This window comes from Leucoraja erinacea, chromosome 13, assembly GCF_028641065.1.
Source record: "Leucoraja erinacea ecotype New England chromosome 13, Leri_hhj_1, whole genome shotgun sequence".
NCBI lineage: Eukaryota > Metazoa > Chordata > Chondrichthyes > Rajiformes > Rajidae > Leucoraja > Leucoraja erinaceus.
This window is the reverse complement of record NC_073389.1, coordinates 37,300,137-37,311,136: the sequence shown is the minus strand read 5'-3', so window position 1 is coordinate 37,311,136 and position 11,000 is coordinate 37,300,137.

Here is an 11,000-nt window from a genome sequence, read left to right as displayed (position 1 = left end):
TTGGTTTCCTGCTTTTTATGTATCAGTGCCACAGGTTGTGCTGTGTTTCCCACCGAATCTTTGAGAGAAGTGACTTCATTCCATTCACTCTTGATTGCTTGCCTTTATTTTTACACTGTTGTTGCTGATTTTGGCCAAGTGTGATCTGTTGCAAAGAGCAAGTTCCTTTCTAGCAAATTTATAGCACACCCAATATCACACAGTAGTATGGAAATGGCTCCAACCCATCTTTAAACTTCACACAAGCTTCCATTCATTCTACTTAACCTGATCCTGATAAAAAACATTTAGTTTCATTTTCCTTTCAGTCTTGCCAGGTATCCACAATACATTTATGCTCTTTGCCTATACCACTTCCATTCAGTAGTAAATTTAGCTATTCTGTGGCAGAAGACATTTATTTCCTGAATTATTTCCGTGATTTATTAGTCATTGTCTCATATTTGGTACCTTTAGGTTTGGATTTTCCCACAAGTTTACCTTACAAAACCCTTTCATAGTTCTAAAGATTTCTATCAGGTCACTAAGTAAAATAAATTCTGAAGAAGGGTCTCAAACTGAAACGTAACCTGTATATTTATCTCCACAGGTGCTGCCTGAGCCACTGAGTTTCTCCTTCAGACTGTTTTTTACACTAACATAAATACACACTTTCCATGGAATTTGTTTCACCGCGAATTGCACTTTTCTTACTTTTTTAATTCAGCTGATTTTCGTCCCTGTAAACTATCTTAAATATGAATGAATGTTCACCAGCGTGTAAAAACACATTCTGTGGTGGCCATAGTGTGGCAGCACAGCAGTCACTCGGTGCAGGTGCTGGTGCCAATCAAATTAATCCCACTGGTGTGTTCCCTTCCCATTGTATTGAATCATCAGTTCAACATGTTTATTCTGATTTCCTTTAAAAAAATGCAGTGAATCTCTGCCATAACCACTTCCTGTTGTAAAATATTCAGTCTTTTTATAAAGCCGTCTCTGCGGAATATCGTTTAAACTATTCCCTTAAAGAGAAGCAGTTCTGTAGATGAATTATATTGTTACATCTTTCTGCATTTAGTTTAGTTTACAGATACAGCGCGGAAGCAGCCACTTCGGCCCATCGAGTCTGTGCCGACCAGCAATCGCCGCACACTATCCTACACAGCACTAGGGACAATTTTCAATTATGCCAAGCCAATTAATCTACAAACCTGTATGTCCTAAGAATGTGGGAGGAAACTAGAGATCCCGGAAAAAACCCAACACAGGTCACGGGGAGAACAAACAAACTCCGTACAGACAAGCACTCGTAGTCAGGATTGAACCTGGGTCTGGTGTTGTAAGGCAGCTACTCTTCAAAAGCATTTTTGTATTGACTGGTTTTATGGACTAAAGTGTTAGTTAGCCATTTAATACACAATCTTATTACATTGGAGATGAAAGGTGAACAAATAGGTACTGAGCTACAAATTCACTCCTGTTTGGTTTTTATGCAGATTACAAGTGAATTCTGCCTCAACTTAAATGGGTGGTGAGCTCACGGAGCACATGTAGTGAATACTGATGCTGAAGAGCATGTGCAGTGAAGTTAAAGTACAGTGCACGTAATGTCACTTTCATTCACCTATCCTTCCCTTTCCATAGAAAGCACAATCGCATCTAGCATCCAAATTATCCCAACTATCCTTACTCTGAGACAGACACAAGAGGCTGTAGTAACTCAGCGGGTCAGGCAGCATCTCTGGAGAAAAGGAATAGGTAACGTTTCGGGTCGAGACTCTTCTTCAGATGCCTTATTCTTAATTTATTGATGCATTCTTCCATTTGATCCTTCCTTCCCTTGTAGCTCTGACTGCAGACCATCCTTTCTGTAATCCCTATCCTCAAAAACGATCAGCAATCTATAAGGCTATCTGACTTCCTTCACTAGTACAGGAAAAGTCCTTCCTTCAGGCAGTGTGTAAGGAGAGTTACAGGATGAGGACCCTAACCCGAAACAGTTTTGACACCAGAGAGTCTACAACAAAACTGATGAGGTGGCTTCAGACAGTGACATACTACAACACACCTTTTTCATGTGCTGTGGAATTTCCTTTCCACTCCATTTACTTTCCCGTGATAATACTCAAGGAAAAGAATTGACCAGGAACTGGATAAATTACTGTAACATTGAGGAGTAGTGGCTTTGTGTTTCATCTGTAAGAGTGTTGCATAAGCAACGTGTTTACGAAAAAACTGCAGATGCTGGAAAAATTGAAGGTAGACAAACGATCCTGGACAAACTCAGCGGGTGAGGCAGCATCTATGGAGGGAAGGAAATAGGTGACTTTTCGGGTTGAGACCCTTCTTCAAAGTGATGTTGGGGAGGTGGGCGGGAAAAAGAAAGGAAGAGGCGGAGACAGTAAGCTTTGTGTGAGAGCTGGGAAGGGGAAGGAGGGAGAAAGCAAGGGCTATCTAAAATTAGAGAAGTCAATGTTCATACGGCTGGGGTGTAAACTATTGAAGCGAAATATGAGGTGCTGTTCCTCCAATTTGCGCTGGGCCTCACTCTGGCAATAGAGGAGGCCCAGGACAGAAAGGTCAGTTTGGGAATAGGAGGGGGTGTTGAAGTGTTGAGCAACCGGGAGATCAGGTTGGTTAATACGAACTGAGCGGATGTGTTGGGCGAAGAAATCGCCGAGATTGGTCTCAGCATCCAGATCATCTATGTAAAATACAATAGCAGACCAAAACATCACCTTCCTTCATTCGGCATTGCATCATATCTAGAAATATCTTTTGTTTCATTTATTATTCAATATATTAAACGGCAGATTAAGGAATCAACAGACAGTTTTCAAAGCTTCTGATTGACGCTATCTCGTCCATACATTTGTGGTAGGAAATTTACTGGAGAGGATTCTGAGGGATAAAATGTACATGCATTTGGAAAGACAGGTTGATTAGGGATAGTGTCTCAAGAATTTGACTGAGTTTTTGAAGAAGCTGACGAGGTCAGGAACATAGACATAGTTTATATGGATTTCAACAAAGCCTTTGATAAGGTTCTGCATGTTCAGCTGCACTGAAAAATTAGATTTCATGAGATCCAGGGAGTGCTAAATAAATAGATAAAGCAGAATTGACCTTGTGGTAGGAAGCAGAGGGTGGTGGCAGAAGGTTTTTTAGTGGTTTTCCTCATGGGGCCAGTACTGGCCCATTTGCTATTTGTCATATACATCAATGATTTGGATGAGAATGTATAAGGCATGATTAGTAAGTTTACAGATGACAATTAAATAGCTGGTAGCATAGACAGTGAAGATGATTATCAAGAAATACAGTGGGACCAAGATCAGCTGGGCAAGTGGGCCAAAGAAGGGTAAATGGAATTTAGTTCAGATAAGTGTGATGTGTAGGTTTTTGGGAAGCCACACCAGATCAGGACCTTCACTGTAAATGATAAGTCCCAGGGGAGTATTACAGAACAAGAATCTAGGAGTACAAGCACATATATCCCTGAAGGTGGCGTTATAGGAAGATGCCGTGGTGAAGAAGGCTTTTGGCATGCTGGCTTTCATCAATGTGTGATTCTGTGAATTGAATCTCAAAGTTAGGAAGTTATGCACAGTTGTTCAAGACATCGGAGAGGCCACACTTGGAGTACTGTGTTCCGTTTTGATTATGCTGCTATGGGGAAGATGGCACTGAGTGGAAAGAATGCAGAAAATATATTGTCATGACTCTAGGGCCTGAGGGAGTGGGTGAGCAGGCTAGGACTTATTGAAACATACAAGATTATTAAGGGTTTGGACAGCTAGAGGCAGGAAACATGTTCCCGATGTTGGGGGAGTCCAGAACCAGGGGCCCCAGTTTAAGAATAAGGGGTAAGCCATTTAGAACGGAGATGAGGAAACACTTTTTCACACAGAGAGTGGTGAGTCTGTGGAATTCTCTGCCTCAGAGGGCGGTGGAGGCCGGTTCTCTGGATACTTTCAAGAGAGAGCTAGATAGGGCTCTTAAAGATAGTGGAGTCATGGGATATTAGAAGAAGGCACGAACTGATCAACCATGATCACATTGAATGGTGCTGCTGGCTCGAAGGACCGAATGGCCTACTCCTGCACCTATTGTTTATTGTCTATTGACTTTATTCCTTGGAGCACAGGAGGATAAGGGGTGATCTTATCGAGGTGCATAAGATCAGGGGGGAAATAGGTAAGTGCACAGAGTCTTTTACCCAGAGAAGGGGGAATCAAGAACCAGAAGGCATAGGTTTATGGTGAGAGGGGAACCTGAGGGGCAACTGCTTCACATAAAGGGTGAGTATATGGAACAAGCTGCCAGAGGAGATATTGAGGCAGGTATTATAACACAATTTAAAATGTACTTGTGTAGGTTTAGCAGGATATGGGGCAAGCACAGGCAAATGGTTAGATGAGACTTCTTTGTCAGCAAGTGCAAGTTGGGTCGAAGGACCTGTTTCAGTGCTGCACGACTCTATGACTCTAATTGTTAAATCTGGATGTTTTCTCTGTGATGGTGCATGCCTGCCGATAGGAGGTGCTATTACTAAAGGGCCAGTCATCCAATAGCAAAATTGTGTCTTTCAGTTTAGTTTATGCAAGATTTGTGCTTTGATTCAGTGTTAATGTGTCCTGCCCTTTGAGGGTTTATGCATGATTCATTGGTAATTTTATGGGCCATAGGGAATGCAGTGAACTGCCTAAGGACTTTCTAGACAAGTTAGTTCTACTCTCTGGGATGCAATCTGTCAAAATGATGTACAGACTTCCTTTTATACTTAACTGCAGGACCTGAATCACTCTAGTGCACATGTGCTTATGTTTGAGAGTTGGGATGAATTAAACAGTCCATTGCGTGATGAAAATGTAAGATGGGATACAATAGGCACCAACATGGAGCAGACTTTTGAGGCATTGTGAAACAAAGTATGAAGAGTGTCAAAAGGAGCAATTATGCTTCTTTCATAATTCCCATTTAATCACCATCTACCATTCTAACTAACTTTTGTTTAATCAGTTGGATCTGCTGTCTGATTGGACAGGGATTTTAGTCATAGAGTCACAGCATGGAAACAAGCTCCTCAGCCCAACTTGCCCATACCGGCCAACATGTCCGAGCTACATTGGTCCCTCTGCCTCCATTTGACCCATATCTCTCAGCCACAATTCTTTGAGTCCTTTGCGTTACCTCTCATGTTCCTATTAAATCTTTCCCCCCATAGCTTAAACCTATGTTCTCTAGTTCTCGATTCCTACTCTGTGAAAGAGACTCTGCGTCTATTCCTCTCATGAATTTGTATACCTCTATAAGATCACCCCTTATCCTCCTTCGCTCTCAGGAATGGATGCCTAGCCTGCTCAACCTCTTCCTATAGCCTAGGCCCTCGAGTCCTCGATTTTGTTGGTTGTTAGGGTTTTATGGAGGGCAGGTGTTTTCACTGGTCTCACCCTCCCAGTGGAAATTGGTCACTCGGGAGAAGAGGCTGTTCCTAGTCCTGGAAGGTTCTCTGCTGCTGCCAGCTTTTCCACTGCCCACTAATAACACCTCAGCAAATACACCTTCCTGGATGCCATGGGCATCCAGCCATCCCACCCCCTGCGCCCCTGGCAACATGCTGCCACCCCCTATGCTGCCTCTCTCTACAGGCAGCTCCTGGTTGGCAGCATTCAGGCAGCCCGCTGACAAGCAGGATGTAACTGATACCCAGAAATTAATAGAAACTAATTAAATTAATGCGTGCTCCCTCCCCTTGCCATCTCCTAGCTAAATGTTTGCTTATCAAAAAGCAAAGAAATTGACGGTTAAATTCTGAAATGAAGCAGAAAATACTGTTTCCCCAGTTTTGGTGAAGAGCCATCAATCTGAGACATTTAAGGGCCTGACCCACTCTCACAAACTAATTCACGACCTCTGCCGAGTTTACCCTTGACTCATACTCGCAGCATGGTCGTCACGAGGTCGTAGGTAGGTCGTGATGCTAGTTGTAGGTACTCGTGGCATCAAGTAGGTCGGGGCGTTTTTCTAGCCTGATGAAAAATGTCCACGAGTAAGAAAGGTCATGAATTAGGTCGTGAAAGTGGGACGCGCCCTTAGCTACTTCTCTCAACACAAATACTGCCTGACCTGCTAAGTATCTCTATTTCTATTTCAATTTAAAATTTGACAACCCCTGTGTCCTGCCGATTCAGCTACCAGCACCGTATCTGACAACAAAGCCGATAATCAGAGGATCCTTTGACTTCCACCTTCCAAAAGGTTTTAGGCTCAAGGTACATCCTCATGGGGATGGAGTCTTTCAGATAAAATGTTACACACGGACTATGCCCCCTCTTCCAGTTGAATGAGAATGAATCTCTGGAGCTTTTAAAGGGTGAGTTTTTGTTCCATCAAATATATACCGTCAATCAACATAACTGAAAAATATGATCACTTTGCTGCTCATAGTTGCTTGATGTTTATAAAATTAGTTTTGCTGTTTCTTGTTTTACAAGATTGATTGTAAAGTATTCACTCTTTGTAAGTGTCCTGAGATTGGAATTAGTACAATACAAATTGTTTATTCATATTCCTTTCTTTCATTCCCAAATCTATCTGCATGGTTGTTACAATTCATTTCCATAAATTGCTCACAGTGCTCAATGTTTCTACAAATACCCATAAGGGCTGGATGTTTCTCTGTTGTCGCGTTCAGTGAAGGAATAGTAGTCTCCTTGCACTATGAAGCCATTTAAGTGATTTCTGATCAGTCCTCCTTTTTCCTTTCTTCTCCCCGCCACCCCTCATCAATCTGAAGAAGGGTTTTGGCCCGAAACGTTGCCTATTTCCTTCGCTCCATAGATGCTGCTGCACCCGCTGAGTTTCTCCAGCATTTTTGTGTACCTTCGATTTTCCAGCATCTGCAGTTCCTTCTTAAACACATCTGATCAGTTCTTGGTGCATTTAAGGGGCCAACTACTTACACTGAATTAGAATTCTTTTAAAAGGTCATCAGCATGGTTAAAGTGTGAAATAAAAAATTGCTGCTGCGATTAGATGTGTTTTGCTGAGCCGATTGCAGATCATGTAATTGACTTCATATTTGTTTTGTGTTAAAAGCATAAGCAATAGAAGGAAGAATGTCATTCAGCTCCTCGTGCCTGATCCATATTTTAGTCGATCGGCTGAACTTTTACCTAAGCCATTTTTCTGCACTATCTACATATTCTTTGATTCCCTTAATATTTAAGAATCTATTGGTCTACTTATTCAATGAATTCAGAGACTGTGTCTCCACAGCTCTGCGCGATAGAGAACTCCAAAGGTTCACTATTTCTGGAAGAAATTTCCTGACGCTACAAACTCCATATCTACAATGCCAAATCCCTTAACAATTTTGGACATTTCAATGTAACTACATCTCGTTCCTCTATCTCTAAAGAGTAGAGGCTATACTATAATTTATAATAGGAAACCAGGAAATGGCAGAACAGTTAAACTAGTACTTTGTTTGTGTCTCCCTCAGAGAAGACAGAACCAATCTCCCAGAAATACTAGGGGACTGAGGATCTAGTGGGATGGAGGAACTAAAAGGAATCCACTTTAGTCAGAAAATGGTGTTAGGTAAACTGTTGGGACTGAACACAGATAAATCCCTCGGGCCTGATAGTTTGCATCCCAGAGTACTCAAGGAACTGGCCCTGGAAATCATGGATGCATTGGTGATCATTTTCCAATGGTCTCTCAACTCTGGATCAGTTCCTGTGGACTGGAGGGTAGCCAATCTAACTCCACTTTTTAAGAAAGGAGGGAGAGAGAAAACAGGGAACCAGTTAGCCTTACATCGGTAGTGCGGAAGATGCTGATCGATTAATAAAGATGTTATAGCAGCTCATTTGGAAAGCAGTGATAGGATCGGTCAAAGTCAGCATGGATTTATGATGGAAATTATGCTTGACTAATCTGGCATTTTTTTAGGATGTACCAAGTAGAATGGAGAAGGGAGAGCCTGTGGATGTGGTGTATCTGGACTTTCAAAAAGCCTTTGACAAGGTCCCACACAAGAGATTAGTGTGCAAAATTAGAGCACATGGTATTGGCGGTAGTGTATTGACATGGATAGAGAACTGGTTGGCAGACAGGAAGCAAAGAGTACGAATTAACAGGTCCTTTTCAGAATGGCAGGCAGTGACTAGTGGGGTGCCGCAAGGCTCGGTGCTGGGACCCCAGTTATTTACAATACATTAGGTAGTGAAGAAAGCAAATGGCATGTTGGCCTTCATTGCGACAGGATTTGAGTTTAGGAGCAAGGAGGTCCTACTGCAGTTGTAGATGGGCCTGGTGAGACTGCACCTGGAATATTGTGTGCAATTTTTGGTCTCCTAATTTAAGGGAGGACTTTATTACCATTGAGAGAGTGCAGTGTAGATTCACCAGGTTAATTCCCGGGATGGTGGGACTGAGGTATGATGAAAGAATGGGTCGACTGGGCTTGTATTCACTGGAATTTAGAAGGGTGAGAGGAGATCTTATAGAAACATATAAAATTCTTAAAGGATTTGACAGGCCAGATTAAGGAAAAAATGTCATGATGTTGGGGGAGTCCAGGGGCTACAGTTTAAGAATAAGCGGTGGGCCATTTAGGACTGAGATGAGGAAAATCGTTTTCATCCAGATAGTTGTGAATCTGTGGAATTCTCTGCCACTGAAGGCAGTGGAGGCCAATTCACTGGGTGTTTTCAAGAGAGAGTTAGATTTAGCTCTAAGGGCTAAATGAATTAAGGGATATGGTGAAAAACAGGAATAGTGTACTGATTTTAGATGATCAGCCATGATCATATTGAATGGAGTTGCTGGCACGTAGGGCTGAATGGCGTACTCCTGTACCTATTTTTCTTTGTTTCTATGATCTAGGACAGCTAGATGTTCAAAGACTTCTGCTCCCCACACTCGATAAGCAAAACGAAAATTGCTGACAGTGAAGAAGAGTGTTGAAAAACGAATTGATCCTATTTCTCCTTGGTCATTTATCTCTAAAGCTGTAAACATTTTGAGGAATTTCCCAAAAGGACCATTGTTAATGTGTTGGGCTTAGACAGGAACTGTTTACGGGAGGACTAAATATACTCTTTTTAGCCCAAATCACTGGAGTGGGAACAGAGGTCGATTTTATCCCCATTGCCCCATCCCAGCTGAGGTAAACTAGCTTTGTGCAAACTATGACTCGACTCTCCCTATTGTCTCTTTCTAGAAGAAACATTTAGTAGCTGGGTAACTATGTAAAGATTTGTCCAATATTAGAACTTGCTTTTATTGAAACAGGATCTAAAGGTGATCACATTGGATGCACTGCTATGTTATAAGTGTGCTCTAGTCTATTTATTTGTAGCATTCGTGGCTCCTTGATCAATTTATGCGCAATGACTGTGGTTTAAAAGCTAACGAGAATAATTCCAATCTTCACACAGGAGAGCATTAACTTAAGGTGAAGTGTCACTCTTGCAGTAATGTCACAGCTCCTTCACCTCAATTCATCCTGACAAGCGAACCGAACGCAAACTGTGGGTCAAAGTGTTGGGTTGAGTCTCGTAATTGTCGCCAGTATGAATCATTCTACTTTGAACAGTGCGAATTAAACGTCGTCTTCGGTCATGGTTACAATTATTTCACTCCATCTCTTACCTACAACCGCTTCTTCTAAATTGCTGCCTGCTGTGTCCCCTTCCCCGTGCACCTTTTTTGTGCTTGCACAGTCACCGTCATCTGTGCGCTACAATGTCAGATCAGATTTGACACAGTGCTGCACAGACTGACGGTAAATGCACAAAGCTAATTCTGCGACTTGCAATTCTACCAGGCTGAACAATATGTTTCATGCTGGATCAAGATAGCTACAGATGTAAATCAAACAGCATTCTCTCACTTTAACTGCAATAAAGAACAAACAGAGTACATTTAGAGAAATGTTGTCTTTTGAAGCATTTTGTCTACAGTGAGTTAGTTCTTGTGCCCCAATTCTCCTGCGTCCGTTCATGTCCATTGATTCCAGGTCTGCCACGTGGCTATTCTTCAAGTACAAAACTTGGCCGACGATGCAGCCAACTCAACAGACGGCCAATTCTGCCTTCATTCAGGGCGCACATGCATCCATTCACTGGAGAACAAGCAGTAATGGGACCCTTGGCTGACATCCACATCCCTACAGCAAAGGCACCACTGCATGCTGAGAGCATTTCCATTTGTTCAAGAGCTATGGATGCCCCCAGCAAGGCCAGCATTTATTGTCACCTAATTGACCTTGAACTGACTGAGCTACTGGATCCTTTTCAAGGGCTTGTTGGGCCAGGATTCACGCAAGGGTCACTCCAGGTAAAGGTTTCCTTCCGTGATGAACATTCTAACTCTAACATGTACTAGAGGTCATGAACGCATCTTCTTTGGCCTATTTGACTCCACGCCAACTGATAAGTATCCATTGACACTAATCCCACTCTACGGTCCCCACATTTCTATTAGTTCCCCTCCGATTCCTCCACTCACCTACACATTAGGGGCAGTTTACAGTGACCAATACCTACCAATCCACAGGTGAGATGTTGGAGGAAACCGGATTATCCCAGCAAATCCAAAAATCACAGGGAGAACATGCAAACTCCACACGGACAGCACGTGAGATCAGAATTAAACCTGGATCATTGGAGCTGTGAAGCAAAAGCTCCACCAGCTTCAGCACTATGCCAACCATATTTGAGCCCCTGCCTTGTCATTACTACCGTAGGATTCATTCCTGGTCACTGGTATCGAATGCAAGTTTATCATTGCATCACTGCATTGTACTTAAGACTTCAGTGTAATGAATTTCAGAAGAAGGCTAAATGACATATTTAGCATTACCCAACTTACTTTGAATTTCAAAGTGTTCCTGCTCTAGCCAATTCATAACTCTACCACTTATTTTGTTAGTGTAATTCTTTATGCCTTCATCCAATACTAGATTGATTCAGTTCTTCACCACGTTCAGGCCTGGATGTAAGTAG